Consider the following 26,072-nt stretch of genomic DNA (forward strand, 5'->3'; position numbering starts at 1 on the left):
TTTTGTTGGATGGCAGGATCCCATCTAAGTGGCTGGTATCCTGGTTTGTATAGGTGTCTAGCATGAAAGCTCATGTACTTATTAGGAATTAAGGGAAGATCACGCCCCTCAGTTCCCAAAGAGTTCATCATTTTGTGGAATTTCTTATGTGGTTCACTTTGCTAAAAATGGCATTTTATTTTTATGTTTAATTAATTTTTATTGGGTTATAGTTGATTTACAATGTTGTGTTAGTTTCTGCTGCACAGAAAATGAATCACTTATATATATATATATATATATATATATAAAATTTAATATGTGTGTATGTAGTTACACACACACACACACACACACTCTTTTTAGGATTCTTTTCCCATATAGATCATTACAGAGTATTGAGCAGAGTTCCCTGTGCTGTACAGTAGGTCTTTATTAGTTATCTATGTCAATCCCAATCTCCCAATTTATCCCTCCTCCACCTTCCCCCTCGGTTAACCATAAGTTTATTTTCTACATCTGTGACTCTGTTTTTATGTTTTGTAAGTAAGTTCACTGGACAAAAAAATGGCACTTTAATTATAAGAAAAGCACATCAAAACCTTCCACTATGTAAAGTCTGTTTCCTATTCTCCTTTTTCAACCTTGTTCTCTTAATCCTGTTATAGCTTTTCATACCTCATTAAAGTCTTTTCCATTTGGATGGCCACAGTCATTTCCAACTCAGTATGTCTATAACTAAATCTATCACCTTCCTCACCAAGTCAGTTTTCACCATGTAATGAATGGCACAAGCCAGACCCTGAGTACCATCTTCAATTCCTCAGTCTTATCTGCTTGACACACCCAGACAACAGCAAAGTCCTGTCAGTCCTGCTTTCTCAATATCCGTTGAGTCTGTCCTCGTCTGCTTAGTTATTTCCCATTGGCACTTCCTGGCCCAAGATGCCATACTTCTTTTCCTGGATTACTTTTACTCCCCACTGACACAGGTGTGCATGGCTCCTGCCCCTAAACACACACGGAAACATCTGAGCCTGATTGTCAAAGTGGTCACAGGGCACTGCAGGGAACTCCTTGTCTGGTACATTCCCCATCCAGCCTTCTCCATTACTTACATTTATTGAGTGTCTGCTATGGGGAGTGGCTATTAGGGGCTATGAAGAATCTAAGAAGAAGTTATGATCTTTGTCTACAGATAATCTAGATAATCTAGTGGATTTTTCTGGAGGGTGCTTGGGGGTGGGATGCAGTGAAAATCATTGATTATATTTTAGCCACTGTGGTAATATTTTTGCATTAACACTCTTGTTGGAAAAAAAAATCAAAGGGAGCCTATGGCCTTTAAAATGTTCTTAATTTGCTACCTACTACTGCTCAGTAATACTCTCAAGAATCAATTTTAATCTTTGAGATTAGGATTTCAACAGTAAGGGTGGCATCTGATTTCAAGGAACATCCAAAGGTCAGCACTGTACTCAAATTGCTTCATTTCTGTTCTGGTGATCTGGGGGTTATAACTCCCTGCCTCATTCTGATCCTCCTCAAGATCACTCAGGTATAGCTATATCAGGGGGAGGAGGATTTGGGGGTCACTTTGTATAATTCATTCCTCCCTGAGATACCTTCTGAATAACAATGGGGTTTCCTGAGGATCCTGGACACATAATGTACACCGTCAGCCTTTAATATATACCATTTCTTCCAGATGGTTTCTGAGTTGTCAGAGGAAGTTTTATATCTACAGAGTTGTCAGCTTCCCCATCTCTTTCCCTGCATTTTGACACCCTGTGGCCCCCCTCCCTGTCCGCTCTGTGCTCAGGATTCCAGGAGTGGAGCATCACCGTTGCCGTTAAACAGGAGCAGATAACTCAGATCAAATCTCCGTGGTAAATCGGCTTCTCAGCATCTGGTGCCGTTCCTTTAATGAAGCCTTTTTCTCACCATGATGTGAATCCATTAGACACCAAGAAACTGGAGTATGTAAAAGATTTTGTTTATCCGGCCCTTCTCAAAGGTACTGTCTGTCATCATAGATGTCTGCAATAAATGTAGCAATGGCATCACAGAATGTGTGAAGCGATTAGATTTATGAGGTACATAAACTGCGAAGCTTCTAATGACCATAATTCCTAACTTCCATCATAATACCTGTATTAGTGTCATGTTTTCCAGAGGACTTTAGGTTTCTAAAAATATCTTAATTGTGGTTACCATATTTACCCTGTAATTCCTTTAATTTGAAAGTGGAAGAGCTCTCCCAGAGGTGAAGCCAGAGGAAACCGCCCACCCTTCCGTATTGTTTATGTGGGCAGTGGGGCAGGATGGATGGCCCATCTTGCATGTTTTGCAATTAAATTAGATAAATCTCCTCTGAAAAAAAGAGAATCCACACTAATAAGGAACAGCTGATGACAAAATCAAATGTGGGGGTGGGGAATAAAGGGTGAGATTTTAGTCTTCATCCCAACTCTCCTACCGCCACCTCCGATTCGAGGGAGATTCTGTCTGACTGTTTTTAACATGTTCTCCTTCTAATGATTTGCCATTACTTGAAAAACCTTTGAAAGGATGCTAACTATCAGTCTGTTAATATTTGCCTTTTGACCCAGGCCTGAGATACTAGTTCAGATGCTTGAGACAAGATTCTTGGCCTGTGAAGTCTCTCTTTGACTTTTAAGGATAGAGGAAGACAGATCCTCTTAGGTTTGCTTAGAATATACACACACACTGTTTTTTAGCAATTTCTGAACTCAAGCAGAAAAGATGCCTTGTTGTTATTCCATTCAAAACTTGGTCGTTTGGTCTTGCTCTTCACAGTGCAATTCTTTCAAGTCCACTTCAAGGATTGGCTGAGTGCAATGGCTGTTTTTGCATCTTTGCAGAATCTGGCAGATTTGAAGGATGCCCCAGATGTAACCTGCTGAAAGATGATGTCATACCTGTATCAATGAATTTAAGACTCTGACAGGTGACCTGGTGGACCTTAGCCAGAGACAGGGGGACTTGCCTAATGGATTTAAAAGAAAATACTTTTCTGAATCAAGACAGAATATAAGCTTATCTTGTAACATTCAAATAATAGAGATGTATAAATACATAATTTCACTCTCTAAATATAACCACTGTTAACAGCTTGATGTATATCATTTCAGGCTCTTTCCTAGTAATACCCAAATATGTTGTTATTTTACATAAATGTAATAGCATTATACATGCTGTTTTATGATTGTCTTTTAATTTAATAATATACCATGGATACTTCTCTGGGGAAGTGAATACACATCTGTCTCAATCATTTTTAACTCTTTTTCTGGCATTTCATAGCATAGTTGGATCATAATTTATTCACTGTTCCCTTTCTGGTGAGTATTGAAATGGCCTTCAATTTTTTGCTCTTACAAGTAATGTTTCTAAGAACAGCTTGGTCCATGTACCTTTAGATGCTAATGAGAGTATTTCTGCAGGATAAATTCCTAAAAGTGAAATTAAAATATTTACAGTTATTATCAAATTTATATATATTCATATAGGTTAGAAAGTTGTTTTAAAATCGTGTATTTGTTTCTAGTTTTACCAGTAATCTATGGAAGTGATGCTTTTCCATACTCCAACATGGGAATTAGGCCTTTCATTTAAGTTTAAGCTCTTCCTTTGCTCTTTGCTAGGTGTGCAGATAAAACTATTTCATTGTTTTAATTTGCTATTACTTAGATTAATAATGATATGAATAATCTTTTCATATAGATATACATTTTTTCTTTTCATTATTCTTTATTCATATCTTTTACTATTTTCTATCAGTTTTCCTTTTTTCCTTATTAAATCACAGCTTCTCATTATATAATATATTCATGATAGAAGCTGGAAATAATTGTCTAAGTGTTTTATTTATTTCTCAATCCTATTTATAGTGTGCTCTAACATATAGACATTTTATATTTTTTTTTTATAAAATCTGTCAATCTTGTCCTTTATGACTTTTTACCTTTATGTCCTGATAAGAAAGGTATATTCCATCTTAAGATGATAAGCATGCTCTCCTATATTTACTTCTAGTAATTATGTGGTTTTTAAAATATGTTGAAAATTATAATAAATCATTATTTTATAAGAATAAAATAGATAAGAATGGAACCTATTGTTTCTCTTCAAATGGTTAGTAATAGCTTTTACACTATTTAATGAGTCAGCCCTCTTTGCTAAATTTAAATGCTATACTTAACAGTCACTAAACATCCATATATTCATAGATTTGTTTCTACATTCTCTGTTCCATTCTATCCATACCAATACCGTGTTGTTTTAGTTATAGTTCCTTTAAAATTTATTTGAATCTGGTAGGACAAATTCCCCTCTTATTATATCTTATTTTCAAAAATTTCCCAGGTGTCCTAAGCATTTACTCTTTCAGATTAACTTCATTATCTATTTGGAAGGGTTGACTAAAATTGAAATTTTTGAAATTTTATTAACATACAGTTTCTGAAAAGTGAGAAAGAAGAAGCCAAGGAGAGAAGGATGGACTGAAGGCAGGATGAGAAACATTGACTTTTGGTTGCCTGGGCAGCGCAGTTTAGGGGGCTGGAGTAGCTTCCACAGTCTCCTTCCTGTTGGGCCAGGCTGCACGGAACTTGCTGAGGGCTGGCCAAGTGACTCAGCGTGAAAGCCAGAGTGAGGGTGGGCCTGCGGACATGGAGGTGAACATGGTGTCCTTCTGCCTGTGGTCTGAGTGCTTGGCTAGGAAGAATGTTGAGTTCACTCATCACAGGGAGAAATGAGAGGAAAGCGTCAAGTGGGCAAGCAAGAGGGCCCAGATCAGAACCCGGAGTAGGAACTGGATAAAGCTCTGCCCAGGGATGCAGGCCTGGTACAGATGGATCCAGCTGGAACACTCCAGTAAAGAGCTTAGTTAGGAGCATTTCTGATCAGGGGACCTTGTGAAGTCCTCCTGTTTACCTCCCATACTTCCTACTCCCTATTTTCTGGGGCCTGCTATGGGGTTACACTTGTGCAGCATAACTTGTCCAGTCTAGCTGGAACAGATCTGCGCAGTGGACACTTCACCAAAGCTAGGCCATGTACTCACTTCCTAAGGAGAGTTGGCATTGACACACAGGAAACAGATGGATCTTTCTTGAAGCACCTGCATTTTCAGTAGATAAATCTCTGAAGGTCTTGGTGGCTGTGCTTCAGCATGAAGACTGAGAGACTGAGAAAAGCAATCTATTTTGAAGAAGAATAAAACATATTCACAGAAAGAGCAGAGACCAATTTTTCCAGCTTATATTTGAGATCCAGTTGCATTCTATACTTTGAACAAGATGAGATATCCTGAATCACCCCTTTCGTAGAAAAGCTGGCTAGACTGCATTTATGTTACATAGAGTCCAAGAGGTCTTAAATAATACAGGCACTAAGGAAGCTGGGCTGGTGAAGTTATGAATTTCCTTGTTAATAAAAAGCCAAGGTCTAAATTAAAGGACTGAAACATCATTGAGGAAATTGCAGAAGGCAGGGATTCAGCAGGTTAGATCTAGAAATGGCACTTAGGATTTTGCAGTCAGCTAGGCCAAACTTGGCAGAAGGGGATAGGGTGCAAAGAGCACTGGGCAGAGAAGGAGATAGTCAAGCCCAAGACCATGGAACATTAACCTTGAGTTAACCTTGGACTAATTCTGGTCCAACCAGAATTGCTGGACCTCCCTTGATAAAATAGGGCAGTTGTGCCTGCTCTATGGTCCCAGCCAGGAATTTTTTGAGATGTGTGGCAGGGACCAGGTGTACCCAGTGGGTTGTAAAATACTATTTCCATGCAAATCATTGTTGCAGCCACCTTACAGGACCTGTGTTATAATGTGTCACTCTCTGGGGTAAAGTGCTTATAAGCTCAGTAGCTGACTGATCTGTGCTTATGGGATAATTGGAAGGAGAATAAGAGATGGGCAGGGGGCAGGAACCAGGGGCAGGACAACTCCAGGACGTGCCACCCTTACTCTAGTTAGTGGGACCAGTGCCCAGTGGGACACCCATGTGGAACACAATGTGAATGAGGCCCCTCTTTAGAGTTATGTGATGTGAAGGTCCTACTCCCTGGGTCACATCTAAAGAGAATTCCCTCTCGTGCTGGGAGTGCTGGCTGGGAAAGGGACCAGTGGTTAAATATAAAAACAACTCCCAACTGGAGGAATTCCCCTGGCAGCTTCATCACAGCTGTGTTGTCCAAACCTTTGGGGAAAGGCTGAAAACATTAGGAAAAGCATGGGTCTGGCTGGTACTCGAAGCCATGCACCCCATAAACTGTGTCAGCACCCCATAAACATGCCACTTTTAATGACAAGTGCATGTCTCTGCTCACCACCATCATTTATTCTACTGCAAAATCTCCCGGAACTGTTGTTTCCAGAATTCCTTTTATCTTAACCATTAAACCAGCCTTGGGGAGATATTGAGGTCAGTAGTCCTGGACCTGAGTCATATCTCCCCTGACCTCACCTGAGCAGTAACCTAAATAGTGACAAAGGCTGTGGAATGATGCTAACAGCCTCACAGAGGCTCCCTGACCAGGCTGGCATATGTGGAAACCTGGATCCATCAACTATCCTATAATGGTTTATGAATGTTCGCCCTGGAATAGGGATATTTTAAAACATCTGCTTTGGTGATAATTAGCATGTGTAGGTGCCTGGAAGGTAGAGGATACATTAAAAATGTGTGTGCCATGTGGAAAGAGGGGTGCCAAGCCAGAGATGCATATGAAGATGTGTGACTCGGGAAGCATGGTGTCAGGAGGGCTGAAGCTGGGGATGGAGCTGGGAGTTGCAAAAACAACCCAAAGCAAATCAGAGCCCAGTGAAATCAAATATAGCCACCCCGCCCCCTAACAAAAAGAACTCAGAAAGAATGACAGAAAGAAATCTTTTTGGCAGTGGGAGCAAAAAGAATAAAAGAATGAGCCCGCTGTTGAGTAGGAAGCCCTGTCCCAGAGCAAACAGAGGTGTGTTCTGTGTGCTTCTGAGTTTCCTTCAAAAGGAATGTGCTTCAGACAGCGAGGCCCTGGAAGAATGCGGCCAGTGTGCGGCTGTCAGATAAACTCGGGGATTGAGGTGTTCAGGCCCAGGTGATGACTACAGAATACCGAGGGGAAATTAATTTGTGTGTGTGAGGTGGGGGTGAGAGAACTGGTCAGCCATGGTTGAAAAGTCATGGAGGATGGCAGAGGGGTCAGAGGGTTGGAGGATAGTTCTGACATGATTTCAAAAAAGAATTCTGACACAGAAGACCAAGACTGCTGATCCCCTGCCTAATTTTGGAACAGTTTCTCACAAGGTGTGTGAGCTATTAGAAGTAGAAAAAGGTTTGCTTATTAGGGAAATATATGAGTTTGTAAAAATAATTCATTTCAATGCAACCAAGATCCCCTTCTCCCTTCTCCCTCCTCCTTCTCTCCCTCTCCCTCTCCTTCCAATCCATCCTCTCTTTCTTTCAAGTTAGAAGTTGGACAGTTGAAGAAATTCTGAAGGTAAACTTACTTGCTTAAAAGGCATTTCATATCTTTAATATTTTTGTGAATAAGATGGAAAAATATGGGAAATATATTTTTATATATAACACTTATATCATTAATTAAAACAATATTATATAACCAATATATTGTATTAGTATATGACTACTGACATAGGCTAAATGTTTGTGTCTCCTTCAGATTCATGTGTGGAAACCTAACCTCCACTGTGATGGTATTTGGAGGTAGGGGGCTTGGGGAGATGATTCGGTCATGAGGGTGGAGCCCTCATCACTGGGATTGATGCCCTTACAAAAGAGATCCTAGACAGCTGCCTTGCGTGTTCTGCCATGTGAGACCACAATGAGAATGCAACTTTGTGAACTAGCATTCAGGTCCTTACCAGACACCGAGTCTACCAGTGCCTTCATCCTGGACTTCCCAGCCTCCAGAACTGTGAGGAAGAAATGTTTGTTGTTTAAGCCACCCAGTATGGTATTTTGTTATAGCAGCCTAGACAAACTAAGACAGAAATATTATCATATAATAAATAAGTATATAATAAATGTGATATAATATTTCATTATGTTATTGATAACAGGATTAAATTAACACATAATGTAATATTACATTTTCATGTAAAAAATTAAAACTATCTGAATAAGGTGAAAAATATATATTAAGTAACTAAAGAACAACTTAGTGGATTAGGGTCAGCCAGAGGAAGTAGAATGCAGAGGGTAGGATTTTATCGAGTTATCTGGGGAGCCAATTAGAAGTGCAAATCCCACCCACCCAGACCCATTGTCACCAGGGGCAAGACCTGGGAATCACCATTTTAAACAGATCTCCAGATGATTCTCGAGCACATTCACAGGTCTGTACCTTTAGACCTGACGTCCCCCCTGAGCTTTGTACTTGTGTATCCCACAACTTCCTCAACATTTCCACTTGGATGTCTAACATTCTTAAACATAGCTTACCCCCAATAGAATTCTTGATCCTCCCCACACCTCCTCTTCTTTCTGTAAATGGTACCATCATCCATCAAGATGTCTGGCCAAAATCTCAAAGGGATTCCTCTTTCCCAAAAATCCTATATTGGCTTTACCTCTGAGGGAAATCTTGCTTCCGCCACTTCTCACCATTGCCCACCCCACCCCCCCACCCCAAGCCTAACGTAAATCACCACATCATCTCTGGGCTTCTGCTAACTTCTACTATTACCACCCCAGTCTCTCTGCCTCCACCCTTGCCTCCTATTCCTTCTCCTTAGAACAGCTTGTTTAATCTTTGTCACCTTTCAATAGCATCTTACTTCATGGACAACAGATCCCAAATTCCTCATATTGGCCTCCAAAACCTCAATCCAGTTCTTGACTACCTCAGTTCATGACTCAGTCTCTGACTCCCTAGGTGCCAGCTGCCCGGGTTTCTTTTTCATCCTGTGAGCACAGCCCGCTTGTTTCTGCCTCAGGACCTCTGTACTTGACAGCCTGTTTCACTGTTCAACCTTCACCTTGTGGGTCATGTCCTCAGAGAAGCCTTCTTGACAACCCCAATTCACTCTCTACTTCATTACTCTTTGATTTTACCACCTAGAATTCTTTATTATCTATTTATTTGCATGGTTGTTGTCTGACTCCCTGACAGAATATAAACCCCATGAATGGGAAATTTATGCCTAGAGTGTTGTTTAGCACATGGTAGGTAGTCAATAAATATATGTTGATGAATGAACCACTGATATGACAGACAAGGCTGGACTTTGCAGTTATCCCTGGATATAAATCTCTACTGCATGTCCAGCTTCCAGCCCAATACCCCTGAGCCTTGTATAAAAATCTGGCTCCTGCGAGATTCTTGCTGTTCTTTGTGCTTGTGAGTGTGTGTATGTGTGCATGTGTGCTTAGCCATGTCAGACTCTTTGTGACCCCCTGGACTGTAGCCCCCAGGCTCCTCAGTCCATGGAATTTTCTAGGTAAGAATACTGGAATGAGTTGCCATTGTCTACTCCAGTTGCTGCCCTTCACTCATTATCTAGTTCCCCCTCTTCCCACACCAGACAGCACATGTACTGAACACTACCTGCTTCATATCTTCTTCCTCTCCCTAAGGAATAGCATGGCCCTGGGGATCGTCATTGTTTACATGGTTGAAACAGGCAGTACCATGCATACGTGCTCTGTCGCTTCAGTCGTGTCCTACTCTTTGCTACCCCATGAACTGTATAGCCCAGCAGGCTCCTCTGTCCATGGAATTTTCCAGGCAAGAATACTGGATTGGGTAGCCATTTCCTTCTTCAGGGGATCTTCCTGACCCGGGGATCGAGCCCGGGTCTCCCGCATTGCAGGCAGATTCTTTACCGTCGGAGCCACCGGGGAAGCCCAGGCAGCATCCTAACACCATAGTTCTCAACAGTGGCTGAGTGTTAGAATCATCAAGGAAATGTTAAAACAGTGCCAGTGTTGAGGTACCTAGAATGAGGTACCTAAAGGAATCAAAGTCATGGAAGCAGAGAGTAGAATGGAAGTTGCCAGGGGCTGGGAGTAGGGGGAAATGTGGAGTTAGTGTGGAATGAGTCCCGAGCTCAGCTGGGGAAAAGGAAGACATTCTGGAGATGGAAGGTCACGATGGTTGCACAACAATGTAAATGTGCTTACCACTGAACTGTGCGTTTAAAATGGCTCAAGTGAAAAGTTTCATGTTATATATTTTTTACAATTAAAAATAGCAAAAAAATAACAGTGTCCCGGCCTGTCAGCCTTTCAGGGGATAGGGCTTGGGTGTCCAGTTTTAAAAACCCCCTAGGTGATGAAGCCAGGCTTCACAGCTGCTGCCTTCCTTACTCATTCCCTGCCTTCACGACTCCAACCACTGACATCCATCCTCCATTTCTGCAGCTCCCTCCCAGGACCACACTTGGCGTCACTGCAGAGATGCCGGGAGGGGTCATTTGAACTCAGCTTCATCCTGTGGTCCTATGGCCACTTGTTTGTGTCACCGTTCAGCTCCTCTTGTACACTGACAGCCCCTGTCTTTCTGTCCATCCACCCTTCCAGTAAGTGTTCACTGAGCACCTGCCTTTGCTGTGCTCTGGGTTAACAATGAGAAGACAAAGAGAAAAATACCTGTAATTCTTTAGATTCTGTTCCCTAATAGCTCCGGACTTAAAAAAAAAAAAAAAACCTGACTCCATTTTCATTGCTTTGGCCCTCGTGTAGGCCTTCGCTCCCGACTTATGCAGTTTCCTCACTGGTCTCCAAATTCCTCTCCCTGTGAAATCCATTCCTATCTAAAGCACAAAGCTTTTCATGGCACTCCTTTGCTTATAAATTTTTATTATAACATCCTTAAGGTTGAACTTCTAATTTCTCTCTTGCCTTTTTTAAAAAAATTTGAGTAGGTAAATATAAAGGACTTTCTAAAATATTTTTTTTATTGTGAAAAATAGATGTAGGGCTTCCCAGGTGACTCAAGTGGTAAAGAATCTGCCTGTCAATGCAGGGGATGCAAGAGACCTGGGTTCGATTCCTGGGTAAGGAAGATCCCTTGGAGGAAGAAATGGCAAGCCACTCCAGTATTCTTGCCTGAAAAATTCAACGGACAGAGGAGCCTTGTGGGCTACAGTCCATGGGATCACAAAGAGTTGGAACACACACACATACATATATAAAGTTTGCCATCTTAATAATTTTTAAGTATACAGTTAAGTGGCATTAAATATATTCATGTTGTTGTAGAACCATCAGTGCTATCTGTCTCCAGAACTATTTCATTTTCCCCAACTGAAGCTCTGTACTGGTTAAATAGTAACTCTGTATTACCTCTTCAGGCTTCCCAGGAGACTCAAGTGGTAAAGAATGCATCTGCCAGTACAGGAGGCGTGAGTTTGATCCCTGGGTTGGGAAGATCCCCTAGAGGAGGAAATGGCAACCCACTGCAGTGTTCTTGCTTGGAAAATTACCATGGACAGAGAAGTCTGGGGGACTGTGGTCCATGGGGTCACAAAGAGTCAGTTACGACTGAGCACAATGCACATCCCCTCTTCCCTCAGCCCCTGATAACCACCAATCTCCTTTCTGTTTAATGAATTGGACTACTCTTGGAACCACATATAAATGGAATCATACAGTATTTATCCCTTCATGTGTGGTTTATTTCACTTAGCATAATGTCCTCAAGGTTCATCTGTATTGTAGCATGTATCAGAATTTCCTTTTTAAGGCTGAATAACACTCCTTTGTATGTATATAATGCATTCTATGCATCCATTCATACATTGATGGACACTTGGCTTGCTTGTACCTTTTGACTATCATGAATAATGCTGCTGTCAACATTAACATTCAAGTTGCTTCCTATTCTTTTGAGTGAATAACCAGAAGTGAAACTGTTGAAACCTATGATAATTCTATGCTTCATTTTTTGAAGAAGTACCATAGCTTTTTTACAGTAGCTGCATCATTTTATATTCCTACTGGCAATGCACAAGGGTTCCTCTTTCTAACCATTCTCACCAAAATCTGTTTTTTTTTTCCATTGTTGTTATTGCAGCTTTATAACATCTACTCAAATGGGTATGAAGTAGGTACCTTTTAAGACCTAGAAGGTGTTGAAGAAAAAGAGTTTATGTGAGACCAGTCTGTGGAGTTGTACAACTTTCTCCAGAGGGCTAGTGGTCCAGGCGGAGGGGCAGAAAGCATATCTTAGTTTCTTGAACTATTGGTTTGGTCAGTTGATAACATGGAATCATTTAAAAAGCAGTAATTCTAGGAAAGATTAAGATATTTTTGTTAGCAACTGCTGGGTAAGGGATCCCCCCACTTTGTAGTGATGTGGGGTAGGAAGGTAACCATAGAAACACACTGTAGTTTCATTTACACATTATTTGTAGCTGGTGCTACATGAATTCATGGTTAAGTTTATCCCAGGAGTTGTGTAATAGCATATTGATTTTATTTATGGGTTTTTAAAATATGTTTGATTTTATGCTTATGATTTTATTTACTCTATGAGTGCTCAGTTCTTCCCAATCTTATTTTTAAGGTCTTTAAGAATTTCTGATCAAAAACTCTGTTGGTTGTTGTTAAGGAGAAGTACAAAGCTGAATGGCATGACTAGACATTGGTGGCGCTTCTAATGAGGAGAGAAGACCAGAGCTGACTTCTTCCTGGAAAACTGAGGGCCGGTCATCTTGTTTGTGCCCATATTTGGCCTGACTCAGGGTTCTTCCTGGTGGATGTGCACACATGTCTCAGCCAAGACACATTCTAGTGTGGAGGTGTCTAGGGATTGGAAGGGCATGGCATAGGCTGGCGGCTCCTCCTGCCTTTGCTCTCTTCCCTGAGTGAGAACCCTTTCTGCACCTGTGTTGGGCTGGGACATCCCCTTGACCACTAGAATGAGGAAAATCTAGTTGCTTTGTCTTCCACCTAGTCACGGCCTGATGCTCCTGCTAGCATCTTGCCTCAGAGCATCAGCAGGGGACTGGTTGCAGCTGTTCAGCCTGGGGCCCATCTATCTCCTACCTCAATGTGAGCCTCCTCAAAAAAGGCGTCCAAGGCAAACAGTTTACTGACACAGTAGACAGAATTTTGAGGCTAGAGGCAGACCTTACGGACCTGTGGAGTAGAGCCAGATACATAAAAACCCAGCCCTGGTGCAGTCAGGCTGGAGCACTTGGTTGGTGCCACCAGAGGAACCTTCCATGGAAACCATCTGAGGTCTCAGCATGGTCGTTCTTCACCAGGTGCATGGGTTTCCACAAAGACTTAGCAACAAGGGCCCTGCCTGAAGCCAGACACAAACTTTGTCTTGCAGAGAGTGTGGGTGAGAGGTATGTGGGGTGTAGAAAAGGCCCATGTAACACAGCCTTCCAGGAAAATGTTGAGTTCCGTCTGGGGAAGATCTATACACTACAAAATCTCTTCATGCTTGTGACAGAAGTATTAATGCCCAAACTTGGATTAAATAAAAGAATTTATTCTTTTTGTTGGTTTGTTTTTGTATATTTGAGGGCTGGGGAAACATTTAAGGAAATTTCTAACACTAGTGTTAATTTTTCTGTAACCTAGAAACAGAATTCAGTTTAGCAATCCTTCCTTTTAGCCCTCATTAGGTTTGGGATTTATTAGTCCTGATTCAGGCAGAAGACTCACCCAAGCTACCTACCTTTGTTCTCCTTTCTCGACAAGGTTTGTCTGAGGCATCTGAGTGCTGTGTTAAGAGATGATACCGCAAGAGGGAGTGGGACTGTACTGCTTACTTGGGGGCCGGCTCTGGTGAGCTTCCACACTTTTGTTTTTCTCACCCTTCCTTGATGCTGAAAATCGCTAATGAAGCCATAAAAGGAAAAATGACATGTCTGTGGCTCCTTTTTCCATGCCCTATGGAAAGAGAACACAAATAAACCAAACAATCCAACAAAACAAAATCCTTTGTTGTTCTGAATGCTTACTGATACTTTGTCGCTACTGATTGTTAATTACTGTCAGGTAACACTTTGGGTGATTAATTGACCTCTCTTAGCCAAAACAATAAAGCCTATTTAACTAATCCTGTGGAAAGCTGAGAGCAGGATTTGTTGTGCTGTTCTTTCTGTTGCTGGGTGATCCACCGCAGCCCCCATCTCCTCATTTCTAATCACACCTACTTGGGGAGAGAATTCTATAAATACACCCTCCACTTCATCATGGGTCCTCAATCTATCTGCAAATACTGTTTTTGGAGTCATTAAGACATATGCTTTACTCTTGAAGACAGCTTGCTTAATTTTGTAAATGAAAGAAACCTAGGAACAATGCACAAAGGGGGATATCTTAAGCATGTTCTTGCTTCTAAAATCTTTCTAGGCAGCAGTTTACTTCTACTTTAAGCTGAGCATAGTGGACTTTCTGTCAGAGCCTGAACCCATTTTCCTGGTGCTGCTAAGAACTCGATGGGAGCAGTGTCTCTATGCAAAATGCCATGAGGAATGAAAACTCACTTGGTATGAAAACTTTAGGAACTCACTATGTAACCACGGAGACAGACATAGGCACAGTGTTTATTCTAATTGTCCAGGGTCCTCACTCAGAAACTCATCTTTCTGGCATCTTAATCTTAGACTTTCCAGTCACCAGAACTGTGAGAAATAAATTTCTGTTGTGTAAGCCACCCATCTATGTATTTTATTATGGCAGCCTGAGCAAACAAAGGCAAAAAGCAATATTTTAATGGTCGAATTTCATGTATTAGGGTAGTTGGGGGAAGGGGAAGACATTTTGCAATAGTTTGTCTGTCCTTTTCCTCAAATCACACCCTCTAGAGAGTCCCATTGGATTACTACAAAAATCTAATATAACCTGATATAATAGCTGTTAGAATTGTTAAATCTCACTCAGTCCAAGAAAAAAAATTAAGTTTATTCTCCTAGTTCTGAACACATTTCTGGGATGGAATTTTTTGTTGTGTGAGAGTTGATCGGAGTATCATTTTCTCTTGAACAGATTCGAGATGGAGAAAAATGTATACAAATGCCAGAAATATCTGTGAAATGGTCTTATTTTATAACCGCTTTTCTTAAGCTCGTGATTCTTGGCCATACTGCATGGGATAGGTTGCTTTCTCTAATTGTACCAAGGGACAACGAGGACTGTTCTTAGCTGAATAGAAAGTGGAAAATCAGCACCAAAGAAGCAGAGTTTGCAAATAACAAGACATAACCCTTCAATGCAACTTACTATAAGGGAAGACTGACTTTTCTTTATCCCTTCCTAATATTATTGAGTTATAATTTGCATACAATACTAAATTAGTTTCAGGTATATAATGTAGTGATTTGATATTTTTATACATTATAAAATGACTGCAGCAATAAAACTAGTTACCATTCCTCACTATACAAAGTTGTTACAATATTACTGACTATAGTCCCTGTGTGTACATTATATCCTCATGACATTAATTTTAGGGCTGTAAATTTGTACCTCTAATTCCCTTCACCTACTTTGTCTATCCTTCCACCTCCCTTCCCTCTGGCAACAACCAGTTTGTTTTCTGTATCTATTTTGTTTCTGTTTTATTTTGCTTGTTCATTTGTTTTGTTTTTTTAGACTCCATATATAAGTGAAATCATACGGAATTTTTCTCCGTTTAACTTATTTAAAGTAGCATAATACCCTCCAGGTCTATCCATTTTGCTGCAAATGACAAGATTTCATTCTTTTTTATAGATGAGTAACAATCCATTATATATCTGCTTTATTCATTCATCTATTGATGGAAACATTCTTTAGGAAATTCTGCTCAGCTCAGAATACTTCTTATTCAGCTGGGTGATGACAGTAACTTTATTTGACCTCTACATTGATAACCCCCTTTCTCCTGCCAACAAAACTGCTTGGTAACAGGTAGTGGTTCAGTTCAGTTCAGTCACTCAGTCGTGTCCGACTCTTTGCAACCCCATGGAATACAGCATGCCAGGCCTCCCCGTCCATCACCAACTCCCAGAGCTTGCTCAAACTCATGTCCATTAAGTCAGTGATGCCACTCAACCATCTTATCCTCATCCCCTTCTCCTCCTGCCTTCAGTCTTTCCTAGGATAAGGGTCTTTTCCAGTGAGTTAGTTCTTCACATCAGGTGGCCAAAGTATTGGAGCTTCAGCTTCAGCATCAGTCCTTCCAATGAATATTCAGGACTGATTTCCTTTAGGATGGACTGGTTGGATCTCCTTGTTGTCCAAGGGACTCTCAAAGTCTTCCCCAACACCACAGTTCAAAAGCATCAATTCTTGGGTGCTCAGCTTTCTTTATAGTCCAACTCTCACATCCATACATGTGACAATGTGTAGTGAAGGACCCTTCATTTGTGGTGAAGGACCCTTTAAAAAATAATTTCCATTACTTTATAGATCCACATTGTATAAAATACAGTAAGAGTGAATCATTGGGAAAAAATGACATGCAAAATAAAAACATCACTTTTTTTTATTACTGGATTTGGCAGACCTTATCAAATTGCTGCAATATTTTTTCAGTGATTGCTATTCTGTACTTACCTGTCATTGGTCTATAACATACAGATAAATGACCCCACTCTGAGAAGTGTAGACCAATTACCAAGTAAACTAGCAGGTCCATAGGACTTCTTCTTGGCCCTATCCTTAGGGCAGAGGGCTCATTATCTTAGAATTGCCCAGAAGGTTCTGATCTATCAAACACTGGAGGCTTCCCTCTGGGTTCACAATCTCTGGGATCCTCTTCCCATGGAGGGCAGTACTTTGAGACACTGCTCCAGATGAATTCATCTTCAAGTCTTCTTCATGCCAGATCTGATTTACCCTGACAAGCAAGCTTGTCTTATCTCTGAGCAGTGCCCTTAGGAAAATGAGGCAGAGGTGATATATTGTCAGTTGCCTTTTGCTCCAACTCATATCTTTTGTGTATGAAGGCTTTTCAGAATGAAAATCAGAACACAGAAAAATGGTAAAAACAGCAGGAATTAGAAAATAGAGGTTATGGAGATTAATTGAGACCGAGGCATCACGGGAATGGGTCAAAGGCCACAAAAACTGGGAGAGGGGACACCAGGAGCAGAAAAGGAAGAAAGGAAAGGAGCATGAAAGGTCTCTGAGGACCCTCTGTCTGGGGTTGGTTTAGTTCATCAGGATTTTAACACTTTTTAATAGTTCACCTCAGTAATGTGAAAAAGAGATGGAGCCCAAGACCCAGGCCTTCACCTACTGCCCCAGAATGAACATGGGGCTTAAAATGACACGTCATCTCTTGATTTTGAAAAATAAGATGTTATATATATAGATATGTCTTCTATATTATTCATTATATATATGATTCCTTTAAAACAAAAATAAAATTGTAATAGTCATGATATTTTTTTACTATTCTTGATTTAGTTGAGAAAACTATTCTTTAATACTCTTGCTTTCAATTTTCTTCTTAAGAATTCCAAATCTTTTCACCTGTATTATCTACACATCACTATTGAGATATTATTATTTACTTACATATTCAGTTAACAGATCTCTATAGAGGGCTCCATCTAGCAGTTAGCAATCTACAAAGTAGCTAGGAGCCATAACAGTTTCTTCTAGATTTGTGAGAATAGACTTCAAGATAGAAAGTATAAATCATTAAGACTTAAAAAAACTGTTGTGGGCATTGATTGGTATGGATTCTAAAGGGAAAATAGTGAGGCAATCTGTGCTCTTTCCTTTCGTTCAGAAGTGCTCACTAGCTTCATCATAAGGCAGCCTGTGAGGTTTATGACAGGAAAAAACATCTGTGTTTTTGAAGCAGTTTGCTAAATATGCACTTGTGATTGCTTTGAATTGTTATCAATGCAGGTCCTAGTCGCATAGAACCTGTAAGAATGAAGGAGACTTTGGCTGCCTTTGTTTTCCCACTAGAGAATTCACCTATTTCCCTGTGTATTAACTTGCCCTGATTCAGTGCCTCTCAGCTGACTTCACAAAATGCTGGGTGTGTTAGGTTCTTGCCTGAAGTTAGGTTGCTGAGAGCATTTATATTTACTGCAGTCTCTCCCACTCTCCACTGAAGAGTTTAACTGAAGTTGAGATAAATGAACACAATCTTCTATTCCATACATACTAATTTGTTTCTTATACACAACTGATGCTCAAAATATGTACGTGTATGATCACAGAGTGAACGTTTTTATTTTTTGACTTCCCAAGTCTGAATCCCATTCTTGTGTTTGAGGAATCCCCACCTTAGGAGGCAAGGCAGGAAACAGAGCCCACCTCCTCCTGAGAGGTTGTTAGTACTCGACACTCTTCCTCAGGCTCCCTAGGTCATAGCCCATTAGGTGCCTGTGCCTGAGATTTAGCATCCATGCCTGGTGGTGCAGGGAGGCAGGAGTGGTGGCAAAATCACTATAGGGCAAGTGCGGGTGATGGCTGGGGAAGGTGAGGCAGCCAGTGGTTAATGACTGTGGCAGGAGTTCTTTGCTGGGCTGGTTTTATGTCATTTGAGTTCTTGTCCAGGCTCTTACTGGACACACATCTTTCCTACCTGTTTTCTGAGTATGATTTTCCAGTGATTCTGTGAGCTACTTAATAAATTCCTTTCTGTGTAATCTGTTGGAGCTGGGCTCCGGTGCTTGCAGTTAAGAACCCCAAGTGACATACTTTTAAACATTGAAATTATGGGAATTTGATCTTTGGTATAATGTGTACTGTCCTCATTCCAAGTCAACTGAATGAACGCTTACTTTTAGAGCATTTGATGGAATCTTTATGGCAATTCCTGAGACTTTAGCTCTGGCTGTTTTAAGGCAGAGCTAGGTAAGTCCTGCCCAGTGGTGGGCAGAGCAGGCAATCTGTATTATTCTGGGATGCGCACACAGCCTAGGCTTGGATCTTCCAGAAATGCTGTCTAGGATCTCCACCAGTCCATTTAGTACTTCTGGGAATTAGAAACCTTGTCTCTTCTCCAGACCTCTATAGCCTTGTTCCAGGATCACACTTGGCTGGTGGGTCTGGTGCTGGATTTTTGCCGTACTTGTTCTCTTAGATGGGAGCTTGTGCAGGACATGATCTGCATAACCGTATCTGATAACCCTGCTGCCTTCCATGGTCAGGCTTCTAGTAACTCCAGTAAAGGGCTGTAGATGTTGAAGTCCTCTTAATCTCAGACCTCCCGAGAGGTGAAAAGGCAAGATGACAACATAAAGAAAGGCTAAATAACATAAAAGACTTTATGGACAGAGAGGAGCCTGGTGGGCTACAGTCCATGAAGTTGAAAAAAGACTTAGTGACTAAACAACAACAAAAACAGTTTAAGACAAGGAATGGGACTGTATTAGGATTCTCCAAGGCAACAGAATCAATAGGATAACTATACCTATAGATATCTATCTCTCTACCTGTGTGTGTGTGTATAAAGAGATTTATTATAAGGAATTGGCTCACATGATTATGAAACTGAAAGTGAAAGTTGCTCAGTCTTGTCCAGCTCTTTGCAACCCCACGGACTATACCCCATGGAATTCTCTAGGCCAGAATATTGGAGTGGGTACCTTTTCCCTTCTCCAGGGGATCTCCCCAACCCAGAGATTGAACCCAGGTCTCCCACATTGCAGGCAGATTCTTTACCAGCTGAGCCACAAGGGAGGCTGACAAATCCCAAGATCTGCATGGTGAGTTGGCAAGCAGGACCCACTCCAGTATTCTTGCCTGGAGAATCCCATGGACAGAGGAGCCTGGTGGGCCATGGTCCACAGGGTTGAAAACAGAAACAAATGAACAACTTCAGCATGTGCACACACACACACACTCATGGTCTGTCTTCTGGGAATTAACTCTTTTTTCCTTCTAAAATCCTCATTTAGAACTCATCTTTACCATGTAGTTCTTCATCACTACCCTTTTATTATTAACACTTCGCCCTCCAAACATGAATCTGATTATTTTTAGTGAAATTCATTCAAAATTAGTACCAGTAAACTATTTTCTCTATTATCAAAATATTTTATTTTTGACTTTAAAAAAAAACATATTTTATGTTTCTTTCATCTCTCTATCAGGATTGTAAAATATGAGGTCATATTTTTTGGTATCTTAATTTCCTTTGAGCGTGCTTTCAAAATAAGCATGAGATGTTTGCTTCTTATACTCAAAGTTTTAGCTAGTGAAATGTAAAAAAAAAGGGTACCTTATTACCCTTTGTCATAGTGGCAGGTGTGCAGATTTGGAGTTGAGACTCCTCTCCAATGCAGCAGGGATGGCTTAGATAGTCTCCTGTGATAAAGAGAAGGACAACTGCTCAAGTGGTCATAACAGTGTTTCTTAATTTAAATTTGTCTGTAAGAATTCAGAATAAATGAAAGAGAGCAGCTAGCAGGACATATCCCCAGAAAGCAAAGCCTAGTTGTAGTTCACTCTCTAGTCCCTTTTAGAAGCAGAAGTTCTTAACTGCAAGAAATAAACAAATGAGTTTCCAAAGTACCTACTAAAGAGCAGAATGAAGGAAAGTAGGCACTTCATCCTCCTTATTTTTTGTGTACAAACAAACCACCAAATTATCTGACATCTTTTCAATTTCACTTAGAGGTCACCAATGATAACTTATTTCCTAATGCTGGACACTTAAGTAGAAGCAGATTACTGTGCAAGAGTAGAGTAAACAGCATAAGTAATAAAGCCAAGCACCAATTTTTCATTTCCAGTCCGATCACTAAATTTTTAACCAAAACTGCCTGTGATACATTGTAGGTGTCCTTATATATCAATAAAATTGATCTGAACAAGTTGAGTCAAACCTACAGTTAGAGTGAAATTGGCAACACTAATATGTGTTAATGATAGGTGGGCCACCTAATTTTGAGAAATAGTAATGATCTGAATGCTGCCTCCAAAGCTTCTGTTGGATTTACTAGTGAACTTAACCTTACTTCTGGTTTTGACTAAGGTAACACATGCTTGGTAAAAGGAACTTTTTTTTTTTCAGGTTATAAACTGAATATTCTGTTAATGTGTGGAACCAAGCTACTCAATGGATTGTTATTTTCTAGCTGAAACAAGGATGAACTACCACCTTTAATTTTGGGTAGCTACATTTACTCTGCATAAGCACCTCTGCTTACATTTCACTGGCCAAAGCATGTCATGTGGTGCAGAGGCCAGAGTGGGTGGACACCTACAATTCTCCCAGGAGCGAGAGCTTCAAAAGTCATATGGTCAACTTTTCAGGGCTGGGGATGTACAATCCTTTCACAGAGAGAGCAAGAACATATTTGGAATATTAAATAATCTGTTATGAAACATGATTCCATTTTCCCCCATGAACTTTTCAAAAGCTCCTCAAGAGAAGACTTTTCTCAAAGCTAAAAATCTTCCATTCCTTTTATTGTTCTCTAAAACATGGTTTTAAATTTTTTCCATTCTGTGAGCATCCTTCAGTTTGCCTGCATTTGCTGGACTATTAAACTTCATGATCATGGGGACTGCGTCTGTTTTGTTCTCCACCAGATCCCCAAGGCCCAGCACTGTACCTGGCACCTGGATGGCATTCAATAAATATTTATTGAACAAATAAAGTGTTCTTTTAACCTCATAATCTGATCAATACAGGTTGCAATAGAATGATTACCACCTTTATTGTAGATCTTGCACATCGTTTATAGAGCTTAGAATCATGTGTACATTACCATGTGAGCCTATGAACTTGTTATGAGTCCACTGTTGACTAAAAGTTTTTCTGTAGTTGTTGCTTTTTAAATTTTGTCTCCCTCACATATTATTGCACCATTTTTTAAAACACTATATGCAGACTTTGACATTTATCTCCTTAGAGTAATAGCTTATCCAATTCAGTCCATCCCTCCAGCCCATCAGTGTTTTCTATAATCTTGATTTGGTCACCAAGCATATATAGTCTCTTTCTCATAGGTATCATATGTAATCACATGCAAATTAGGTGTGCTTAATGGTTGTGTTCAAGAATCTGGAAAAAAATGGAGTAGGAAACATCTTCTAAGAAGTGTTTTGTGGCACAGTGTCTGAAATGTCTTTCCAGTCTGCCATTAATCTGTTATTGGAAATCTAGACCTCAAAAGGTTAACCAGCAAGCTCCATGACCTCATGGAGCTGTAGGAGCCCAAATCCAGGCTTTATCACTCACTCATCTGCTACTTACTGTGTCTAAGCCCTGGTATTCTATCTGTATAATGGGGTGAGGTGTGATGGTGGCAGGATTGAAGAGGGCAAGGAATTCATTAAAATAAGGTACAAAAAATGCTTAGCTCGTGGCTACTTTCTTGTTGTTGTTCTGTCGCTCAGTCATGTCCGACTCTTTGCAACCCCATGGACTACAGCACACCAGGATTCCCTGTCCTTCACCAACTCCTGGAGCTTGCTCAAACTCATATCCATTGAGCCGGTGATGCCATCCAACCATCTCATCCTCTGTCATCCTGTTTTCCTCCTGTCTTCGATCTTTCCCAGCATCAGGGTCTTTTCCAATGAGTCAGTTCTTCACATCAGGTGGCCAAAGTATTGAAGCTTCAGCTTTAGCATCAGTCCTTCCAGTGAATATTCAGAATTGATTTCCTTTAGGATTGACTGGTTTGATCTCTCTGCAGTCCAAGGGATTTTCGAGTCTTCTCCAATACCACAATTCAAAAGCATCCATTCTTCGGGGCTCAGCTTTCTTTATAGTCCAACTCTTCCATCCATACATGACCACTGGAAAAACTATAACTTTGACTATATGGACCTTTGTTAGCAAAGTAATGTCTCTTCTTTTTAATATGATGTCAAGGTGGTCATAGGTTTTCTTCCAAAGAGCAAGCATCTTTTAATTTCATGGCTGCATGCAGTGATTTTGGAGCCCAAGAAAATAAAGTCTGTTACTGTTTCCATTGTTTCCCCATCTATTTGCCATGAAATGGTGGGACTGGATGCCATGATCTTAGTTTATTGAACGTTGAGTTTTAAGCCAGCTTTTTCATTCTCCTCTTTCATTTTTGTCAGGAGGCTCTTTAGTTCCTCTTCACTTTCTGCCATAAGGGTGGTGTCATCTGCATATCTGAGGTTATTGATATTTCTCCTGGCAATCTTGATTCTAGCTTGTGCTTCATCCAGCCCGGCATTTCACATGATGTACTCTGCATGTAAGTTAAATAAGCAGGGTGACAATATACAGCCTTGATGTACTCCTTTCCCGATTTGGAACCAGTCCATTGTTCCATGTCCGTTTTAACTGTTGCTTCTTGACGAGCACACAGATTTCTCAGGAGGCAGGTAAAGTGGTTTGGTATTCCCATCTCTTGAATTTTCCACAGTTTGTTGTGGTACACACAGTCAAAGGCTTCAGCGTAGTCAATGAAGCAGAAGCAGGTATTTTTCTGGGATTCTCTTGCTTTTTCTATGATCTAACAGATGTTAGCAATCTGATCTCTGGTTCCTCTGCCTTTTCTAAATCCATCCTGAATATCTGGAAGTTCTCAGTTCACCTACTGCTAGTTTAGAGAATTTTGAGCATTACTTTGGTAGTATGTGAGATGATTGCAATTATTCAGTAGTTTGAGCATTCTTTGGCATTGCCTTTGTTTGGGATTGGAATGAAAACTGACCTTTTTCAGTCCTGTGGCCACTGCTGAATTTTCCAAATTTGCTGGCATATTGAGTGCAGCACTTTAAGAGTATCATCTTTTAGGATTTGAAATAGCTCAACTGGTATACCATCACCTCCACTAGCTTTGTTTGTAGTGATGCTTCCTAAGGCTCACTTGACTTTGCATTCCAGAATGTCTGGTTCTAGGTGAGTGATCACACCATCATGGTTACGTGAGTCATTAAAATCCTTTTTGTTCCCTTTCTTTTCGGCTACCCCAAGTGTCCTGTTTCTTGGATCTCTTTTCATTGAGTTCAGAATTAGAAGGCAAACTTACTGACTGATTCAAGTATAGTCCCCATACCAAGAACACCACATATGAAATATTGGGATCTAAATAAAACCCCCAGTTTCTGAACATCTATTCTCAGGTAGCCAGGAATCTTTGAAAAGTTTTCAAATTCACATAGATATATAATCCTAGGAATGGTTTTGGAAATAGCCATGGATATTTACCTAGAAAACGAACATAGAGTTTCTGAAGATAAATATGCACACTAACTCTAAAGATATCCTAGGCTACACTTTTTTTCTTTTTCTTTCTTTTTAGTTTTTTAGCAGCTTCTCCTACCTAATTGTGTTTTGCTCAGGCACATCCAAATTAGTCTGAGCTGAGTAACAGAGGGAATCACAGAAGGAATTTGTCTCAAAATCCACAATCTGGAAAATCCACTTGTAGCTAATGAAGAGGAGCTTAGATGAGAAAAGAGAGAGCTCTGGGGATTTCAGGATATTTTCCTTTTCTTCTCTTGATCTCAAATGTCAAGTTCATTTTAACCTGTACTTCTGACACATTTTTACTAATGAAATACCTGCATATGTGCTCACAGCTGAACCACAGTAATAAATTTATGGACTAACCATTATTCTTCACTTTAGCTAAATGTGGAAGTATGCCTAAGTTTTAGTGCATCAAGGACAGTGTACCTCACTTGTGAGTACCATTTTATTTGTGCTGGGTTATTCATTGAAGTCCTTCTTCTGCTTGGGCTCAAATCCTACAGCTTGGTCCAAGGACTCAGACTCAGCCTGGATCCCAGTGATAAAGATGCTTTGAAACACTTTGGCAGAAGGCCCCCATATACAGCTTGAGACAAAGGCTGAAGTGCTTCTAGCTGAAAGGAAAGGGCAGAAAAGAAGAGGGCTAGGTTTGGGATTACCCAATATAAAAGGTTTAGCCTCATAGGGAGTCACATGCATGAGAACCAAAGCAGACCGTGACCAGGCCGAGCATCTGAAATAAGGGTCTGCTGGAGTGAGGGGGAACATGCAGGCTCACCAGGCCAACCCACTAGACCGATCAGTGTCAATTCCATCTGCCTCCAGATATCGGGCCTCTAAGCCATGCTGTTTACCAGCCATTTTCTGTCATTTTCTTTGTGCCTAGTTTTAATGAATTCAAGATTTTTCTTTTCTACAATTTTTGCAATTAAACTGTGAGAGGTAGGGCTTCCCTGGTAGCTCAGTTGGTAAAGAATCTGCCTGCAATGCAGGAAACCCCAGTTCGATTCCTGGGTCAGGAAGATTGTCTGCAGAAGGGATAGGCTACCCACTCCAGTATTCTTCGGCTTCCCTAGTGGCTCAGACAGTAAAGAATCTGCCTGCAATGCAGGAAACCCAGGTTCGATCCCTGGGTTGGGAAGATCCCCTGGTGAAGGGCATGGCACCCCACTCCAGTGTTTTTGCCTGGAGAATCCCCATGGACGGAGGAGCCTGGTGGGCTGCAGTCCATGCGGTTGCAAAGTGGGGTTGCAATTAATCAGATACTACTGAGCGACTAAGCACAAGCACATGGGAAGTAATGGTGAATTATTTTGTGGATATTAATATAGCTCTTGTGAGGGAAAATCAGAGTAGGAATTGCTACTTAGACCAAAAAATCTGTCAGATTGCATGTGTGCGTGCATGCTAAGTTGCTTCAGTTGTGTCCAACTCTTGGCGGTTAACCCTATGGACTGTAGCCCACTAGGCTCCTTTGTCCATGGGATTCTCCAGGCAAGAATACTGGAGTGGGTTGCCATGCCCTCCTCTAGGGGATCTTTCGGACCCAGGGATCAAACCCAAGTCTCTTACATCCGCTGCATTGGCTGGCGGGTTCTTTACCACTAGCACCACCTGGGAAGCCCCTAAGTCAGATTACTGCTCAAAACCATCACTTTCTTATATGCTAGTTGAGCTTCATGATTTGGACTCCAGGGACTCAACATTTACAAAACTGGAGGCAGAAGTCTTCCTAGTTTATCTTACATTTAAAGAAAGAGAAAGGATCTGTAAAACAAATAACAAAAGTGGTTTACATATCAACCTCATTTAGGAAGGCATGCTGTCCCTGGTATTGTAGAAGCAAAAAGCTATTCAAAAAGCTATTAGTATGCTAATTAAAAGACATTACTGTCTATTTATCAGCATAAGTCTGTAAGCATTCCTACTTCCAGTAATTTGTAAGCCTCTG

Source organism: Bos javanicus, chromosome 2 (genome assembly GCF_032452875.1).
Source record: "Bos javanicus breed banteng chromosome 2, ARS-OSU_banteng_1.0, whole genome shotgun sequence".
In the NCBI taxonomy this organism is placed as follows: domain Eukaryota; kingdom Metazoa; phylum Chordata; class Mammalia; order Artiodactyla; family Bovidae; genus Bos; species Bos javanicus.